Source organism: Artemia franciscana, chromosome 4 (assembly GCF_032884065.1).
Source record: "Artemia franciscana chromosome 4, ASM3288406v1, whole genome shotgun sequence".
Lineage (NCBI taxonomy): Eukaryota > Metazoa > Arthropoda > Branchiopoda > Anostraca > Artemiidae > Artemia > Artemia franciscana.
Window position 1 is genome coordinate 45,313,141 of NC_088866.1, and position 20,811 is coordinate 45,333,951.

A 20,811-nucleotide genomic window follows, 5' to 3' on the forward strand; every position below is an offset into this window, starting at 1 on the left:
TAAAAACGGCTGCTGAAACACAGGCACCGTTTAACTAGAGTAGGAAGCATTTTTAAAAGTGCTAACTGCTTTAGCGTAAAGAGTAAGCTATTGAGAAAGGGACTACCCTTTATAAATGGAATAATTTTTGTTCATTTTGGGTTTTAATGTTGCTCCTTATTTTCAGTCGAAAAATCTTTTTTTTTATTTAATTTCTGATCGTTTTTTAAATAATACTGGTAAATCCAGCACCCCCTTCATGGAAAATCCCCTTTTCCCATGAAACATTACTCCATGAAAATACTTTCCCATTTAGCCTTCTCCCCCCCCCAGAAAAAATCCTCCCTGAAATCGTCTGTATACTTCACAATTACCAATATTATATGTAAACAATGGGCAAAGTTTACAACTTGCAGCCGTTCCTGCCGGGGACTGTGGGATTAAGTCATCCTCAAAGATATGTTTTTTAGAGTTTTCGACTATGCTGAAAAAAATGGCCATCTCAAATTTTGATTGGGTGACTTTTGGAAAAAAATGACCGTGAGAGGGGGCCTAGTTGCACTAAAAAATCTTTGGTCACTTAAGAAGGGCACTAGAACTTTAAATTTCTGTTTGAATGAGCCCTTTTGCGATATTCTGTGACAACTGTGCCGATACAAAAAAAGAGAAAAAAAAACGCATTCCCCTGAGAAAAAAAAGGAACACGCATCCTTGATCGTTCTTCTAGCAAAAAAATACATAATTGCACATTTTCGCAGATAGAAGCTTGAAACCTATACCTATACAGTATGGTTCTCTGATATGCTAAATTTGATTGTGTGATTTTGGTTAAGATTCTATGAATTTTAGGGGGTTTTCCTCTTTTTACGAAAATAGGGCAAATATTCTCAGGCTTGTAACTTTCGATGGCTAGGACTAAACTTGATGAAAGTTATATATTGAAAATCAGCATAAAAATTCAATTCTTGGGATGAATTCATTGGTATCAAATTTTTTTGTTTTTTTAGGGTTTCGGTTACTATTGAGCCAAGGCGCTCCTTACTTACAGTTCGTTACTACGAATTGTTGATTTTCACGTTCACGTTTACTTGCTCACGTTTAAATAGAGTGTCGTCCTTTATCCTAACATATTAATTGTTTTCTTGTTTTTGGCCTAGTAACTGACTATCGTTATCTAAAAGAATTTAGAAGAATGTGAAAAACACTCCCATTCTGTAGGCCTAACGTGTTGCAATATTTTAGACCGGTTATAAAAAAAAGAGGTGAACAGCATTCTTTAATTTCTTGCGTAAAATTGTCATCAAAAACCAAAGATGTCAATACTTGAGGGATCACAAAACAATTCTTTGGATTCTCTTAGTTTCTCTCGCGGAAGCAGGTTTACCATAAAACTTTGTAAAAATGAACCTAATGAGCGCATGAAAATTTGCAGAAAAAAGGGAAAAATTGAACTGATTTTAAAATTGGAACTTGGAAGAAGTCTCAATAACATCGGCACTCATAGACTGGGAATTCTCGGGATTTAAACCTGGAGTAGTCGTCCCCTAAGTTTGGGACTAAAGGCATCAACAGTCGAACTAGAAAATACGGCATTGAACTTTGCAGTCCCACAAATGGTAATCCCACCACATTTGTGGTGGTGCCACCACAATTGGTGGCACCGCTTCATGACCCTTCAGCCAGAGGCCCATCTATCCTGTACTTTTGCACAGCTCTTATGCTTATTTTCCCTAGATTTATCCAGGTACCCATTTGGAGCTGGGTCGACTCTGGCAGAGCTTACAGATTCACACCGTTGACCCCGTTCCAAACCAGCAACACCGGGACTCAAATCCTGTCCTCGCGAACAAAGTGATTAGTGTGCTAATCACTAGGCTAAGACGGCTGTAGCAGCCGATGGGATAGCAGCTTGTTAGGTTTGGTATCCTATGAGATAGAAATTCAGGTTCGACAAGTTTTTTAATTCGATTTGGAGGGGTGGGGCCTTCCCGAAATTTTTTCTGTATTTATTGTCTACAGCTAATATAAATTCTTTATTATAGCTACTTCATTTTTTTCTTTGGGCGGGTAAGAGTGGAGGTAGTAAATTGACGAACATTTCTTTTATTATTCATCGATCAATATCCTTGACGAATGTTTCGCCCAAGAAAATGATTTTTACATCTACTGACCACATGGGCATTCATCAGATTTTCATACTATCATATTACAGATATATTGATTAAATTATTAATTTTTCGGAGCACCAAAATTAGAAAGCTGTGGGTCTGACTTTAAAACCATAAAGGTCCAACACGAGTGCCGAAGAACCAAATCAGGTCTTACTGAAATGGGGGCCGTTTGGTAAAGAAGAAAACCAATAAGAAAATACGATTTTAAAAATACTTATCGAGTATTTTTAAAAATACATATCGAGTATTAGAAGGTTTAGTTTCCCTAAACCTTTGGGAATGGGTAGACTGCTCACGCTTTTTTTTTTAGAGTTAAAACTCATTCTCAGTTTTAACTAATTACTTTTGCTTATTGGATTTCATTCTTCCACATGGCAGCTGCCGAAAATATGTTACTTTCCTAAAAATTTTGTAATTTAAAACAACAAAAAATATTAGAAAACAATGGTTCTAGGTGTAAATAGAATAAAGATGGGTCCAGGTCGATATACGGCCCTTTCCTCAGAGTATGTGGGGGTCATATAATCCTCCTGTACCCATCCATTATGTTGAATTAAAATCAAATCTTGATCCAAAGATTTTGATCGGATGACTTCAAGGAAAAAGAGACAGGTAGAGGAGCTAGTTGTCCTCCAATCTTAATGGTTACTATAAAAAAAGGTGCTAGAGCCTTTTGATTTTCGATCGAATGACCCTTCTCCCAATGTTCTAAGATCACTAGTGAGATATGATCATTCCTGAGGAAAACAAATAATAAACAAACAAACAAAAACAAAGAAACACGCATCAGTCATCTTATCAAACAGATCGTGGTAACGAAATGTAGTAAGGAGCGACCCGGCTCAATAGTAACCAAAACTCTAAAAAATGGAATTTTGATACCAATGGCTACATCAAAAGAATCGCATTTTAATGCTGATTTATATATATATATATATATATATATATATATATATATATATATATATATATATATATATATATATATATATATATAGGTTTTATCAAGTTTAGTCTTGCCAATCAAAAGTTACGAGCCTGAGAAAATATGCCTTATTTTAGAAAATATGCGGAAACACCCCGTAAAAGTCATAGAATCTTGCCGAAAATCACACCATCAGATTCAGAGTATCAGAGAACCCTGTTGTAGAAGTCTAAAGCTCCTATCTACAAAAATGTGGAATTTTGTATTTTTTTTGCCAGAAGGAAGATCACGGATGCGTGTTTATTTGTTTGTTTGTTTTTTTCCCCAGGGGTGATCGTATCGACCCAGTGGTCCTAGAATGTTGCAAGAGGGCTCATTCTAACGGAAATGAAAAGTTCTAGTGCCCTTTTTAAGTGACCCAAAAAATTGGAGGGCACCTAGGCCCCCTCCCACGCTAATTAATTTCCCAAAGTCAACGGATCAAAATTCTGAGATAGCCACTTTATTCAACGTAGTCGAAAAACCGTATAACTATGTCTTTGGGGACGACTTACTCCCCCACAGTCCCCGTGGGAGGGCTACAAGTTACAAACTTTGACCAGTGCTTACATATAGTAATGGTTATTGGGAAGTGTACAGACGTTTTCAGGGGGATTTTTTGGTTGGGGGTAGAGGTTGAGAAGAGGGGGATATGTTGGGAAAACTTTCTATCGTGAAATTTGTCATGGGGGAAGAAAATTTCCATGAAGGGAGCGCTGGATTTTCTAGCATTATTAAAAAAAACAATGGAAAAATAAATATGAAATAGTTTTTTCAACTGGATGTAAGAAGCAGCACTAAAACTTAAAACGAACAGAAACTATAACGCATGTGAGGGGCTCACCTCCTCCTACTACCTTGCTCTTTACGCAAAAGAATTTTTAGTAATTTCAACTATTTGTTCCACGTCTTTTGTAATTCAGGGGTCATTCATAATGAATTGGGACAAAATTTAAGCTTTAGCGTAAAGAACGAGGTTATGACGAGGGGGTGAACCCCCTCATATATGTAATAAAAATACAAGGATACAAAAGTTCGTTACGTAAGCTAATTTATAAGTTATGTATATCTTTTACTAATAAAAACATTCGAAAAAATTAAAAGTTCTAGTTGCCTTTTTAAGTAACCAAAAAATCGGAGGGCAACTAGGCTTCCTCCCCCACTCCTTTTTTTTCAAAATCGTTCGATCAAAACTATGAGAAAGCCATTTAGCCAACAAAAATAAATATTAAAATTTCGTTTTAATTATTCCTTTGTGGAGAGCCAAAATCAAAACATGCATTGATTCAAAAACGTTCAGAAATTAAATAAAAAAACAAGTTTTTTAAACTGAAAGTAAGGAGCGACATTAAAACTTAAAACGAACAGAAATTACTTCGTATATGAAAGAGGCTGCTTCCTCATCAGCGCCCCGCTCTTTACGCTAAAGTTTTTTACTGTTTTAAAAAGAAGAGTTGAGAGAAAGAGTCAAACTTTAGCGTAAAGAGCGGGGCGTTGATGAGGAAGCAGCCCCTTTCATATACGAAGTAATTTCTGTTCGTTTTAAGTTTTAATGTCGCTCCTTACTTTCAGTTAAAAAAACTTGTTTTTTTATTTAATTTCCTAAAAAACGCAAAATTCCACATTTTTGTATATGGATGCTTGAAACCTCTACAGTTGAGTTTTCTGATATGCTGAATTTAATGAATTGATTTTCATTAAGATTGTTAGACTGTTGAGTTTGTTTCGTCCTTTTTTGAAAATTGGGTAAATTTTATCAGGCTTACAACTTCTGTTTGGTAATATTAAATTTAATACTATTCTTTTGATATATTTATTGTTATCAAAATAATTTTTTTATAATTTCGGTTATTATTGAGTCGCGTCCCTGCGTGATTGCACGTCCTTGCCATGTTTAATTCATTACCGTAAAGCGTTTGATTATGAAAGCTTAAATGATCTTTACAAATGTATAATATGTTGTTCCTCACAGTTCGTGGCAACGAACCAAAACTCTAAAAATACCAATGATACCAATTAAATACCTGATACAAATAGCTACATGAAAAGAATCGTATTTTAATGCTGATTTTAAATATATAAGTTTCATCAAGTTTGGTCTTACCCATCAAAAGCTACGAGCCTTGAAAATTTGCCTTATTTTAGAAAATAGGGAGAAACACCCCCTAAAATTCATTGAGTCTTAATATGCAAATTTCGTTTTAATTATTCCTCTGCAGAGAGCCAAAATCAAAATATGCATTGATTCAAGAACGTTCAGAAATTAAATAAAAAAAACAAGTTTTTTTAACTGAAAGTATGGAGCGACATTAAAACTTAAAATGAACAGAAATTACTTCGTATATGAAATGGGCTGCTTCCTCATCAACGCCCCGCTATTTACGCTAAAGTTTTTTACTGTTTTAAAAAATAGAGTTGAGAGAAAGAGTCAAACTTTAGCGTAAAGAGTGGGGCGTTGAGGAGGGAGCAGCCTCTTTCATATACGAAGTAATTTCTGTTCATTTTAAGTTTTAATGTCGCTCCATACTTTCAGTTAAAAAAGCTTGTTTTTTTTATTTAATTCATATCAGATCTACTCCATTTGTATATGAAGCAATAGCTTCAAATAATGTCATTCTTATTTTTATTACGAGGATTTGGGGGAAGCAAACCCTTTAATTTTTTTTACATAAGGTTCAACAAGTTCTAGCCTTTCCACAGTTGAAATGGAATTCTCTTTGGCTCTAAGGATGATGGCCGTCATTTCTATCCTTCAGTTTTCTACCTGAGCAGTTTTTGGATTCTGTATCAGTTCAGTCTGATTTAGTTTTCTATTGGATCAGATATTCCCAATCCTTTTCTAGGCCTGAAATTTTTTGAATCTTGTACATTCACTCTCTACCCATTTAAAATGGACCATGACTGTTTTGCTGCGATGCTTGTGATGTACTAAAATAGGCAGTTATATAGATTTTTTTTTAAGATATCTAACAATAGAAACTCTTTCTCGCGGTCCTAGGCATGCGTTTGCCTTTGGTTAGAACCCTACTTTGAACCCTGTACTAAGCTATATTTCCCCATCTAAACATTCTATATCAAGTGGGAGCTTATATAAATATGTAAAGCCAGCCTATTTATGAGCATGAATATCCTCTAGGCTCTCCCCATAGGCATGATGGGTAGCCAGAAGAAAGCATACTTTATGGAGGACATAATGAAATTGGTCTATTTTTTATGATTGTAGCCCCAATTTGCGGCTCCTAAGTCCGAAATCTTCCTGGGTCCAATCATTGTTGAAGGGTAAATGTTCCTTGAACTGATACGACAATGACCGTACTAGAAATATCTGGAACTCAATAAATGAGAAAACACTAGTAAAATTAATTGCATTGCATTACGTCACTTTAGAAGAGCAACCCGGAGTAGAAATTACAGGTTTACAATGATCGAAAGACCTTGACAATCATGGTGAAAGTCAATTTGAGGGGATTTATTGTTATCATAATTCTCAGCTATCTTACCAATAAAACTTTCAAGCTTGACTCTAAAAGACCCAAAAATGGTTTATCTGGTATAAGTCAGATTAAGGACCTTTGATACAGCCTAAAAAAGAGTTTCCAATTTAGGTATTTAAGTTTTATTGATATGACCTAAATTCATCTGCTAAAGATTACAGGAAATGGGAACCGTTTATAACAAATTGACTTCTTTACCCAGTCAATAACTTAAGACTAAATTCCAGGGTTTCTTGAGGGATTGTAGTTTTTTCGACTGCAAGTAAAGAGTAATGTTAAAACTTAAAACGATTAAAGATGACCCTGAACGAGACGGAGCTATTGACCTGTAATTTCCCATTTTTTTAGGTTGCCGCTAATGTTCAGCTGAAAACAGTATTTTTTCGACATTTTCGTAGAAAACTTCACAGAAAATTCTGGGTTTCGAAAATCAATAAAATATTTACAGTCACAAATTGATAAGCTGCCGTAATGTATTAACCTTCTTAAGATCTGAACGTTAAAAATGGGGATTAAGGAGGACTTCATGTTCTTCCACGTAATGGTGATCGTAACTCGTTTGAAATTATAACCTCGCTCTTTCTTGTTTTTTAAAAATATGTTTTTTGTCTCTCTAATAAAAGAGAGGGTTTACTTTTAGGGCCGGCAATTTATTTCAACGCTAATTTGTTATTGTTGCCCTTTTAAAAACAGGTGTTAATTTTCAACATTTTATAATATTATTTATTTTTTAAATAAAAATTATTTTGTAAAAGGAATAGAGGGCAACCAGTCCTCCTTCCCCTTTCAGACTCACCCTCTGCCTTTAAAACTGATAAAAGCCTGAAAAAGCCATTTTAGTCAAAATAGTCACAACAGCTTATAGCTGTGCCTCCGGGGATGTGATACCTCCACAGCTTCAGGGACAAGGGAAGTGATTTACAAAATTTGTCGATTTTTTACACACAGGATTTTTCCTAGGGAAAGGCGGACTGTTTGCGATCCTGGGTGTATCTCAAAAAGGCGAAGCGTACTGAGGTAAAATATCGGGGGAATGTTGAGGGGTATTTTTAGCGAAATCAAAAGAATCTATTTGCATTCAAGATATCGAAAAGGCATATCAGCATTATTTTAGGAACGGGTAAGGGTATTAGCTTGAAACTTTCAGGGCTATTACTACTGCGACTGCAAGTATGACTGGTTTCGACTGTGTCTGTGACTACTTCTGACTGTTAAAACTTCCAACTGTGACTGCAACTGCTACTTCAGCTATTTTAGACTACTTTCAGGAAATTTTTAGGGGATGTTGAACAAAATCAAAACACACTATGTGTATACTTATTGCCAAAATGGTACATCAGTAACATCTCAAGAACGGCTGGCGATATTAAGTTGAAATTTTAAAGGCATTTTGAACAGTACTTGGAGGACAAAGGACCTCTCTTGTCTTTTTCAGACCACCTTAACAGTGGCCGAAATTATATAATACCCAGTTTGTTTAAATTAGTCAAATGGTCTAATAACTATGCAACCAGCCATGCCATACCACCCACAGTCCCTGGGGAAAAGATTGTAAATTATGCAATGCGCCCATTGTTTAGAAACAGGAATTACCATAGGAAGCACAAGAGTGCTGCCTATGATATGGGCACAACGTGATGTGAGCACAACGTATTATTTATGCATTTTTAAGTTTTCTTGTTTTTTTCATTTTTTAGACTAGATTACTTGTCGAAGAAGTTGTCGTAGGAACTTCGAAAAGGGCTCATTCACTTGGGAATTGAAAGGGCTAGACCCTTTTTTATAATAAAAGTGATTGGAGGGCAAGTAAACCCATCCTACACCCATCATTTCCCCAAATATATCCAATCAAAACTTTGGAATAGCCATTTTGTTCAATGTTGTTGAAAGTACCGGAAATTATGTATATGAGGATGACAACCCCCTTACATTCCTCAGGGCAAGGATTGTAATTTATGCTGTGGGGGCATATAAGGTTTATATAGGGAGGATGATTGTACATACTTTGGATGGGGCTTGTTGGATTGCTAATCACAAGTTTTAGTGCCCTTTTTCAGATTGAGAGCGATCAAAGGGCAGAGCCCCCCCCCAAAAAACATCCTTTTTTTCCCGGAATACACCTGCTTGAAAGTTCGAGATGGCCAATTCATCAATCATTTCTCATTAATATTTCTCAGTATTTATGAATATATTACTCGATATATGATATCTAAAAATTTATGACATATCTATATTAAAAACATTGACGGTGATCTTTAGGCTTTATTAAATAAAATAAAAACAAGTTTTTTCTACCAAAATAAGGAGCGACATTAAAAATTAAAACGAACAGAAATTATACCGTATGTGAAAGGAGCTGTCCACTCTTCAACGCCTCACTCTTTATGCTAACATGTTTTATTGTTTTAAAATATAGAGCTGTGAGAGAGAGTCAAACTTTAGCTTAAAGAGCATGGCGTTGAGAAAAGGACAACCTCTACAGGTAGGACTAAACTTGATAAAACCGGTATATTTAAAATCGGCATAAAATTCGATTCTTTTGATGTTTCTATTTGTATCGAAATTCTGTTTTTTAGAGTTTTTGTTACTATCGAGCCGGATTACTCCTTACTTACATTTGGTTACCATGAACCGTTTGATACCTTGACTAATACAAGATTTATCTAGTCCTTCTTTAATTTAATTGAAAATAAATCTGTTGTTTCTGTGGTTTTCCAAATCACAAAAAGTAACAACTCCTTTTGTCGCATATGCCTTAAACAAGGAACAAAATAAACATTTCTCTATAAAAAGTAGGCAAAGAGGCTATTTTTTACTGATACGTCAAATGACTATTATGAAACTTTTCGTTGAAATGAATTGTAAGTGTGAAACAATTGGATCCAATTGTAACGACAATTTTAAAAAGAAGGAAATATGATAACAATTTATACATTAAAAGAATTTGCAACTACAGAAGAGAGAATAATGAGGACTTTTTTTTCCCAAGACAGTGAACCAACAAAACCTATTTGAATATTTCGGCCCTATATCTAAGGGCCGTCTTCAGCAAAGAAAATAATAAACAATAAAACGCTTACAATAAAAGTTTTCGGTTAAAAATCCATTCTTTTTTTTAAATAACCTTGGCATCATTGCTTCTTAACGAAAAGTTCAGCCAAGACTGTGTGATAAAAGCTAACATTTTACAAGCTAAAAAAGGTTCATTCATTCAACTAACTGTATTTATTAAAAATTGGAATAATTTTTGATTGCGATATTTGCCTTATCTGCAGCTAATCTTGTAGTTCTTTTGGGATTGGGCTTGTTTTTATTCGTTCCTATTTTTGTTTTATTTTGAATTAGATTATTTTCTGTAATTAATTTTGTGTACTTAGGGTTGAGTGTGTATTCACCCAAGTCTCTATTTAGGGATGTATTATTATTTAAGTTGCGTTTGATTTCGATTGCCTCGCGGCCTGTTTGTTTGATTCCTAGGTCATTGCTAATTAGAATTGTTTCGTCAAATAGAACATAATGGTTTGGATTTTCAAATTGCTTAAAGCTGTTATGGAGTTATTTCTAGATTTTAATGCTTTTTCAATACTTTCTTTGTGTTGCTGTAATCTTGTTCCTAAATTTTGGTAGATTCGACCAATGTAATAATTTCCACAACTACATGGTATTTGATACACCCCTCTTAGACGAGTAACTGGGGCTTTCTCCTTACCAGAATTGAGAAGATTCATTATACTTAAATTACTTGTGAATACAACACGTAAATTGTTTTTTAAACAAACGTTTTTCAATTTTGAAGTAATTTTTGGAATATAAGGTAGGTAAGTCGTGCTTGTGGGATTATTCGAATCGTTTTCTGGTGCGGATTAAAGGTTTTAGAAGAATGCATCTTTATTCTTTGAGCAATAACAGTATTTATGAGAGAAATTGGGTACCCGTTGCCAAAAAGTATGTCTGTAATAAAATTTAATTCTATTTTAATATACGGCTCTGAACAAACATTAAGTGCTCAACTTGATATTAAGATATTAAGTACCCTATGTACACAAAATTAATTACAGAAAATAATCTAATTCAAGATAAAACAAAAATAGGACCGAATAAAAACAAGCCCAATCCCAAAAGAACTATAAGATTAGCTGCACATAAGGCAAATATATGAGAAATTATTCCAATTTTTAACAAATACAGTTAGTTCAATGAATGAACCTTTTTAGCTTGTAAAATGTTAGCTTTTATCACACAGTCTTGGCTGAACTTTTCGTTAAGAAGTAATGATGCCAAGGCTATTTAAGAAAAAGAAAAGAAAAGAATGGATTTTTAACCGAAAACTTTTATTGTAAGTGTATTATTGTTTATTATTTTCTTTGCTGAAGACGGCCCTTAGATATAGGGCTGAATATTCAAATAGGTTTTGTTGGTTCACTGTCTTGGGAAAAAAAATCCTCATTGTTCTCTCTTCTGTAGTTGTATTATAGAAAGGCAGTGTTCGGTATTCGTCATTATTATAAAAGAATTCGCTTTTTATTTTGATTCCAAATGCATAATATTCAATAATCTAATGTGATCGATCAAAAGCTAGAAACGAGATATTTTTATTTGTAAAAATACGTTAATATACCTCCAAGCAGTCAACTTGATGGAATCTCTGGTTTTTCCATTTAGAGTAATATTTTTACTCCTAGTTGGATTAATTAGCTTATAGACTATTGCGCATTTCGTTGATTCCACCCTTGAGTTAAAGATTTTTTTTGAAAACTGGTTTGACAGGGTTGATAAGGGTTACTTAGTTTGTATGGTCCTGCGCATTGGTGGCTTCACAATGCCACCTTAATTAATATTATAAACGCTGTCAAGCCAAATTTTAAAACTGGTTTGACAGCGTTGATAATGGTTATTTAGTTTGTCTGGTCCTGCGCATTGGTGGCTTCACAATGCCACCTTAATTAATATTATAAACGTTGTAAAACCAAATTTTAAAACTGGTTTGACAGCGCTGATAATGATTATTTAGTTTGTCTGGTCCTGCACAGTGGTGGCTTAACAATGCCACCTTAATTAATATTATAAACGTTGTAAAACCAAATTTTAAAACTGGTTTGACAGCGCTGATAATGATTATTTAGTTTGTCTGGTCCTGCACAGTGGTGGCACAATGCCACCTTTATTAATATTATAAACGTTGTAAAACCAAATTTTAAAACTGGTTTGACAGCGTTGATAATGGTTATTTAGTTTGTCTGGTCCTGCGCATTGGTGGCTTCACAATGCCACCTTAATTAATATTATAAACGTTGTAAAACCAAATTTTAAAACTGGTTTGACAGCGTTGATAATGGTTATTTAGTTTGTCTGGTCCTGCGCATTGGTGGCTTCACAATGCCACCTTAATTAATATTATAAACGTTGTAAAACCAAATTTTAAAACTGGTTTGACAGCGTTGATAATGGTTATTTAGTTTGTCTGGTCCTGCAAAGTGGTGGCTTCACAATGCCACCTTAATTAAGATTATAAACGTTGTAAAACCAAGTTTTAAAACTGGTTTGACAGCGCTGATAATGATTATTTAGTTTGTCTGGTCCTGCACAGTGGTGGCTTCACAATGTCACCTTAATTAATATTATAAACGCTGTCAAACCAAATTTTAAAACTGGTTTGACAGCGTTGATAATGGTTATTTAGTTTGTCTGGTCCTGCACAGTGGTGGCTTCACAATGCCACCTTAATTAATATTATAAACGTTAAAACCAAATTTTAAAACTGGTTTGACAGCGTTGATAATGGTTATTTAGTTTGTCTGGTCCTGCACAGTGGTGGCACAATGCCACCTTAATTAATATTATAAACGTTGTAAAACCAAATTTTAAAACTGGTTTGACAGCGTTGATAATGGTTATTTAGTTTGTCTGGTCCTGCACAGTGGTGGCTTCACAATGCCACCTTAATTAATATTATAAACGTTGTAAAACCAAATTTTAAAACTGGTTTGACAGCGTTGATAATGGTTATTTAGTTTGTCTGGTCCTGCGCATTGGTGGCTTCACAATGCCACCTTAATTAATATTATAAACGTTGTAAAACCAAATTTTAAAACTGGTTTGACAGCGTTGATAATGGTTATTTAGTTTGTCTGGTCCTGCGCATTGGTGGCTTCACAATGCCACCTTAATTAATATTATAAACGTTGTAAAACCAAATTTTAAAACTGGTTTGACAGCGCTGATAATGATTATTTAGTTTGTCTGGTCCTGCACAGTGGTGGCTTCACAATGCCACCTTAATTAATATTATAAACGTTGTAAAACCAAATTTTAAAACTGGTTTGACAGCGCTGATAATGATTATTTAGTTTGTCTGGTCCTGCACAGTGGTGGCTTCACAATGCCACCTTAATTAATATTATAAACGTTGTAAAACCAAATTTTAAAACTGGTTTGACAGCGCTGATAATGATTATTTAGTTTGTCTGGTCCTGCACAGTGGTGGCTTAACAATGCCACCTTAATTAATATTATGAACGCTGTCCAACCAGTTTTTGAGAACTGGTTTGACAGCATTGATAAGGGTCATTTAGTTCGTCTTGTCCTGCGCAGTGGTGGCTTCACAATGCCACCTTAATTAATATTATAAACGCTGTCCAACCAGTTTTTGAAAACTGGTTAGACAGAGTTTATAAGGGTCATTTAGTTTGACTGGTCCTGCGCAGTGGTGGCTTCAAAATGCCACCTTAAATACAAAGATTAATTTTTAATGAGCTTAAATAATTAAGCTACGCATATTTATTTTCACAATTGAAGGTTGGAACATTGATAAATTATTACACTACACACCAAAAATGTCTTGGGTGGTATGCATATCAGCAACATTGGTAAAATATTGCATTGCAAACCCAAAATTGAATTTTCAAATAACTGCCTTATATACTTAGAAAATGTATTCACGTAGGAATACAATATAAGATAGGTCTGTGAAAAAAAATGAAAAGTAGTTGCTAACTATTTATGCAATTAATTACTAACTTACTAACTAATTATGAAAATTAGTAATTACTTCGAAGTTTTTTTTTATCCCACTCTTATAAGGACACTTTAGAAGTTGTAAACATAAAATAAGATAAAAAACACTTACCTTCTTTTAATAAAAAAAAAGAGATTCCAATTCTCTTCCAAAACAATCCAAGTTGAAAATTATCCGACAAAGATTTTTTTGTGACAGCACAATGATAAATGAAACTCAAACTTCTTTAGTTTATTAAATAAAAAAATGCAAGTTTTTTAACTGAAAGTAAGGAGCGATATTAAAACTTAGAACGAACAGAAATTAATCCGTATATGAAAGGGGCTTTACACTATAGTTTGACTCTTTCTCTCAACTCTACCTTTTAAAACAGTAAAAAACTTTAGCGTAAAGAGCAGGGCGTTGAAGAGGGAACAGCCCCTTTCATATACGGTGTAATTTCTGTTCGTTTTAATTTTTAATATCACTCCTTACTTTCAGTTAAAAAAAATGTTTTTTTTTTTACTTAATTTCTGAACGTTTTTGAATTAATGCATGTTTTGATTTTGGCTCTCCGCACATGAATAATTAAAAGAAATTTGCATATTAATTTTTGTTTTGGGCTAAATGGCTTTCTCCTCGTTTTGATCGGATGATTTTGAGAAAAAAGGGTGGGGGAGGAGGCCTAGTTACCCTCCAATCTTATGGCTACTTAAAAGTTAACTAGAACTTTTATTTTTTTTTACAAACACTTGTATTAGTAAAAAATATATGTAACTTACGACTTAACCTACGTAACGAACTTCTATATTCGTATATTTTTATTACGTATATGAGGAGATTTGCCCCTCGTTAATACCTCGCTCTTTACACTAAAGCTTAAATTTTCGCCCAATTCTTTAAGGATGACCTCTGAATAATAGAGGCCGTAGGATAAATAGTTGAAATTGCTAAAAATAGTTTAGCGCAAAGAGTGAGGTATTTAGGAGGAGATGAACCACTCATATGCGTAATAATTTCTGTTCGTTTTAAGTTTTAATGCTGCTCCTTACTTTCAGTTGAAAAAAAAAACTTTTTCATATCTATTTTTTCATTGTTTTTGTTTTAAATAATGTTAGAAAATCCTTCATGGAAATTCTTCTCCCCCATGGAAAGATTCTTCCAAGTACCCCTTCTCTTCAGCCCCTCCCCCTCGCAACAAAGAAAAATCCCCCTGAAAACGTCTGTACGCTTCCCAATAACCTTTACTATATGTAAACACTGTAAAGACATAGTTACTAGGTTTTTCGACTATGTTAAACAAAATGGCTATATCCAAATTTTGATTTGTTGACTTTGGGAAAAATGAGCGTGGGAGATGGACTAGGTGCCCTCCAATTTTTTTGGTCACTTAATAAGGGCACCCGAACTTTTAATTTCCGCTAGAATGGGCCTTCTCACGACATTATAGGACCACTGGGTCGATATGATTATCCTACGATTATTCAAAAAAAAAATGTTCTATACTACAGTTCGTTACCACGGACTGTTGGAAAACGAGGTCCCGGAAAGTACTTAATTTGTTTTTATGGCACTTGGTATTAACCAAGTGCCATATAGCAATCGCAAATTCTGTCGGTCTGTCTGTCGGTCCCGATTTTACTACTTCAGCCACTTCCAGGTAAGCTAGGACGATGAAATTTGGCAGGCGTATCAAGGACCGGACCAGAATAAATTAGAAATAGTCATTTTCCCGATTTAACCATCTGGGGGGATTGGGGGGACCGTTAATTCGGAAAAAATAGAAAAATTGAAGTATTTTTAACTTACGAATGGTTGATCAGATCTTAATAAAATTTGATGTTTGGAAGGATATCGTGTCTCAGAGCTGTTATTTTCAATCCCGACCGGATCTGGTGAAATTGAGGGGGGGGGGAATTGGGAGAGGGAAACCTAAAATCTTGGAAAACACTTAGAGTTGAGGGATCGGGATACAATTTGGTGGGAAAAATAAGCACAAGTCCTAGATACATGATTGACATAATTGGAACGAATCCGCTCTCTTTGGGATAGTTGGGGGGGGGGGGTAATTCTGAAAAAAAAAGAAAAAATGAGGTATTTTTAACTTACGAACGGGTAACCGGATCTCAACGAAATTTGATATTTAGAAGGATATCGTGTATTAAAGCTCTTATTTTAATCCCGACCGGATCTGGTGACGTTGGGGGGAGTTTGGGATGGGGTAACCTAAAATCATGGAAAACGCTTAGATTGGAGGGATCGGGATGAAACTTGGTGGGAAAAATAAGCAGAAGTCTTAGATACGTGATTTACATAATTGGAACGATCCGCTCAATTGGGGGGGGGGGGTAATTCTGAAAAATTAGAAAGAATGACGCATTTTTAACTTACGAAGGAGTGATCGGATCTTCATGAAAGTTCATATTTAGAAGGACCTCGTAACTCAGATCTCTTATTTTAAATCTCAACCGGATCCAGCGTCATGGGGGGCAGTTGGGGGGACCGGAAATCTTAGAAAATACTTAAAGCGGAGAGATAAGGATGAAACTGAATGGAAAGAATAAAAACCTGTCTAAGATATGTGACTGACGTAACCCTAAAGGATCTGCTCTCTTTGGTGGAGTTGGGGGGGGGGTAATTTTGAAAATTAAGGTATTTGTAACTTGCGAAAGGGTGACCAGATCTTAATGAAACTTGATATTTAGAAGGATCTTGTGCTTTAAAGCTCTAATTTTAAATTACGACCAGATCCTGTGACATTGGGGGGAGCTGGAGGGGGAAACCGGAATTCTTGGAAAATGTGAAAATTGGGGTATTTTTATCTTACAAATAGGTGATCGGACCTTAATGAAATTTTATATTTAGAAGGAATTCATGTCTCAGAGCTCTTATTTCAAATCCCGACCAGATCTTTTGACATTGGGGGAGTTGGAGGGGTAAATCTTGGAAAACAATTGGAGTGGAGGAATCGGGATGAAGCTTGGAGGATAGAATAAGCAAATGTCCTTGATACGTAACTGACGTAACCGTACAGGATTCGCTCTCTTTGGTGGAGCTGGGGGGAGGGGTTCAGTGATTTGACAAGTTTGGTGCTTCTGGATGTGCTAGGACGATGAAAATTGGTAGGCGTGTCAGGGAGCTGCACAAATTGACTTGATAAAGTCGTTTTCTCAGTTTCAACCATCTGGGGGGCTAAAGGGAGAGAAAACATTAGAAAAAATAGGGATTTATAACTTACGAGTGGGTGATCGGATCTTAATGAATTTTGATATTTAGAAGGACATCGTGACTCGGAGCTCTTATTTTAAATTCTGACCGGCATTAAGCCTCTGATTTTCCTTTTAAATCAATCTATTGATTCTTAAAATTTTGTTAGAATTCATACCATATGAGCTCTTGGCTCTTAGCTCTTCTTGCCTCGTCACAAGTGCATATGAGCTCTTAGCTCTTGTTTTCTGTATAGTTTCAGGTCAATTTGAAATGTTCATTGAATTGGCGCTGACAATAACTGTTTAACAGGTAGTTTTTTCTTATGATTTGGGTAATTTTAGGGAAATTTCAACTTCGGCTATTTAGATTTTTACTTTTTTAACACTTCAGCAGGCAAAATAAGCTAATTCGTAAAAATAAATAAATAAGAGGGTTAGCTTCTCTCTTATTTTTTTTAACGAAGATGGCGGAAAAATTCTTCAAAATGTTCGTTGAGTCAATGCGAAACTAATATTCAGTTTTTTAATTTGGTCCCTTAGAAACAGGACAATATTAATCATTCATTCAACTAGGGCTTTCGGGAGCTTTTGTTCTCGAGAGTATCCCCCTCTCACAAACTAAACATACCCCCTACCCCCCAAAAAAATTAGATATGGCCACATTGGAAAAATTCAGAAATAGATATGTTCATTATGATTGTAAAAACTACTTTTCTTTTACTAATGAAAAAATGCATGGCTAATTTAATTGTGGTCATATTTTGCTGTGGGACAGTCTTTTTGGCAAAAATAAATATATATTCTAGCCATTAATTTTCTAGGACTACCTGTACCTTTAGAAACGAATATACCACCGCAGGCATTACTGCCTCTGAAATGGCAGGTTCAATATGCATACATATTTTCAAAACTTTTAATTCAATTGACTGTCTCAGAATTTTCACACAATACCTTTTTGACCTTCTTTTGGCAGGAATTGCTGTTTTGTACCACAAAATGACTGAAAACGTGCTTTGCTTTGAGACAGTCTATGGGACACTGAATGTGGAGAGGAAGGTGACCTATAATTTTAATACAGACATTCGCTTTGGTTTTATTCTTATGTTGCAACACCGTTGCTGGAAGTTTGTTTATAATGTGAGTTGTTTTTATTTTTATTTGTGTGTTTTTAGTTGATGTTGTTTTTTTGTGTTATTTTTGGAAACAACTTTTGTTTTTTTTCCATTGAGAAAGGCTCCCGGAAGTGGGGTTGAAATATACGGAATATTTTCAGTTATTTTTTTTTTATTTAAAGTGTTATTTTGCTTTCTCTTTTTGTTTGCTGCTTTGTTGAAATCAAAACCCATTGTTTTGGCTGAATTTTTCGTATATTTTTCATTATCTAGGGAGAGGCAAATGAATTTACGAAATAGTTATCCCCTGCCCTCACCGTAATTAAAACAACTGTTTAAAACATATGGTACTAACAATATGTGCACCAAGTGACGAAGAAGAGTAACACCTCGTTAAAAACAAGAACCAAATTGACGTGTCACTCAAAACCAACAGAATTTTAGAAAATGAAAAGGAATTGAATAGAATAAATGCAAATATAATTTGAAATTAATATACCGTTTTCTATTATAGATTTGAAAAGAATTTATTTTGTCAAAAAGAGATTACACAGCAAGTTTGAAACTTTATTGCTCTTGAGATTCTGAAAAACATTTATCGTTGTTGTTGTTGTTTTGTCAAGTGATAAGCTAAATTTCAAGATTGCATTATTATTATTTTTGATTTTTATATATTTTATTTGAAGGCCATTAAAATGTCAGTTATTTAGCTTCATTGAAGACAAAAAAGTCTGATATATTATGTGAAACACTTAGCATCACGGACTATAAGTGATGAAACAAAAAGATATTTCTTTTTTAACCCCGATACCCCAGAAGTGAGTCCAAAGGATATTCCCCACTGAAACTCGATATATAATCACCTAAAAATGTAATTTTCACTGATTATTACCTCTTCTCCTCCTTAAAAAATGTTCTGGTGCCACCCCTAAGGTTTGAACCTGTGCTCAATAATGAAAATATTAAAATTTTAAATCTCAGTTAAAACCGAAAATTAAAAGAGGGATTGACAAATTTTTGGAGAATATAATAAGTTATTAAAATTTTTGAAGCCAATGGATTACATGGAAGGGTGGAGAATAGGGAACTGAAGGTGACCATTTTATGTTTGTACCAATTTTGAGGGAAACAATGTAAATTCGGGAGCTCTTTCCACCTGAAATGGGTTTCCCCACACTTTTGTAGCACGTAGAAATAATTAGTTTATATGTAATTATAGAATCTGTCTGAAAAACTTTCTGTTCTTTTAACAGGAGTGAATTTTCAAACTGAAGAACCAATCAGGTGAAATTAACTTTTTGTTCTTTTACTCGTTTAAAATCCCTTGCAGAGGAAGTTTTCACAAACCTTACGATGCCTCGCAAAATCTTATGATTATTATTTTTTTTTTATTTCACTGTCCAAAACTAGAAATCATGATTTACAGACAAATGTTGATACAACAATTGTTGCTGGTTTCAAGAAAATTTTACCAAATGAAATCCAGAAAAATTCACGACGTTTTATTTTGGGACTGCAAAAAACACTCAGGCTTGTGTAGCTCAAATTTCAGTTCTTGAATGAAATTAAAGAAAAAAAAGTCTTTCGAAAGAAAGTAAAAGGTAAAATTATAAATTAAAACGAACATAATTATTTTGTGTTACTCCGTATATGAAAGGGACTGTTCCCTCCTCAACGCCCCGCTCTTTACGCTAATATTTTTTACTGTTTTAAAAAGTATATTTGAGAGAAAGAGTCAAACTTTAGCGTAAAGAGCGGGGTGTTGAGGAGGGGACAGCCCCTTTCATAAACGGAGTAATTTCTGTTCTTTTTCAGTTTTAAAGTCGCTCCTTACTTTCAGTTAAAAAAGCTGTTTTTTTTTATTTAATTGCGTAAAAAAATGAACACAAAGCACATTTTTTACAACAAAGGTAAAGGGAAGTAATCTATTTTCAGCTGTGTTTTCCGCAAACATTTATCCTTTATCCAGCATTATAAATAATTGGAAAACATTTATCCAGCTTAATAAATAATTTGAATGGACGGCTTTCTGTACTTAATGCATAAAATTTTTATATATTTCTGTCTATTTAGTCCTGTTTTTTCTGCTGTTAAATACAAAAAAAGTTTTCAACTGAAAGTAGGGAGAAACATTAAAACGAAGAGAAATTATTAAGTATATGAGGACGTTGCTCCTCCTCAACAACTTGCTCTTTACGCTAAAGTTTCTTCGTACTTTTAAAAAAAGGCTTCTTATTGTTCTTATTAAATAAACCTAGTGAGCAATTGGGAAAAATCAAACTTTACCGTAAAAAGCGAGGTGCTGAAGAGGAGTAAACCCTCATATACATAATAATTTTTGTTCGTTTTAAGTTTTAATGTAGCTCTCTACTTTTAGCTGAAAAATTTCGGACATATCCCCTGAAGGATATTTCAATCCTTGCGAAATTTTATCCCGGTTGATTACCCTTAACATCTTCACGCATTAAATTGAGTCTGCAAAAAGAAAGCAAGCCTTAAAAAGAGTTTCGTGTAGAAATTCTGGTAAATTCCCTTAATGTAAGGTTTCCTCTGAAAAATCCACCCACTGAAAACTTGCCTCCCCATGGAAAATACTCCCCATGGAAAATCCCCCCCACACCGGAAAAATATATATATACTTCCCAAAAACAAATACTATACATGAACTATAGGCAAATCTTATAATTTAAAGAGCTTTCCCCAGGATCTATGAGGGGTCAATATATATCCAAAGACAAACTGGTTCGGCTTTTAAACTATGCTAAAAGTAATTATTCGTTGGAAAAAAAAAAACATTTTGCTTCTTTAGCACTTCTAACATATAAGCACCTGAGGCCTTGACCATATTCGCCCATCCAATGACCTACAATGACATACAAGGACAAACA

At 34.4% G+C, this 20,811-nt stretch overlaps 2 long non-coding RNA genes across 3 annotated transcripts in view; one reads left to right on the forward strand and one right to left on the reverse strand.

Moving 5' to 3' along the window:
- LOC136026491 (uncharacterized) overlaps positions 1-9,765 on the reverse strand; it is a 46,061-nt gene extending 36,296 nt beyond the window's left edge. For both annotated transcript variants that reach the window (XR_010617310.1, XR_010617309.1), the window contains exon 1: positions 9,689-9,765. This is a non-coding gene — a long non-coding RNA (uncharacterized LOC136026491). The remainder of the gene's footprint in view (positions 1-9,688) is intronic.
- Positions 1-20,811, forward strand: part of LOC136026490 (uncharacterized) — a 31,122-nt gene that overhangs the window by 3,196 nt on the left and 7,115 nt on the right. The window contains exon 2 of the long non-coding RNA XR_010617308.1: positions 17,785-17,948. This is a non-coding gene — a long non-coding RNA (uncharacterized LOC136026490). The remainder of the gene's footprint in view (positions 1-17,784; positions 17,949-20,811) is intronic.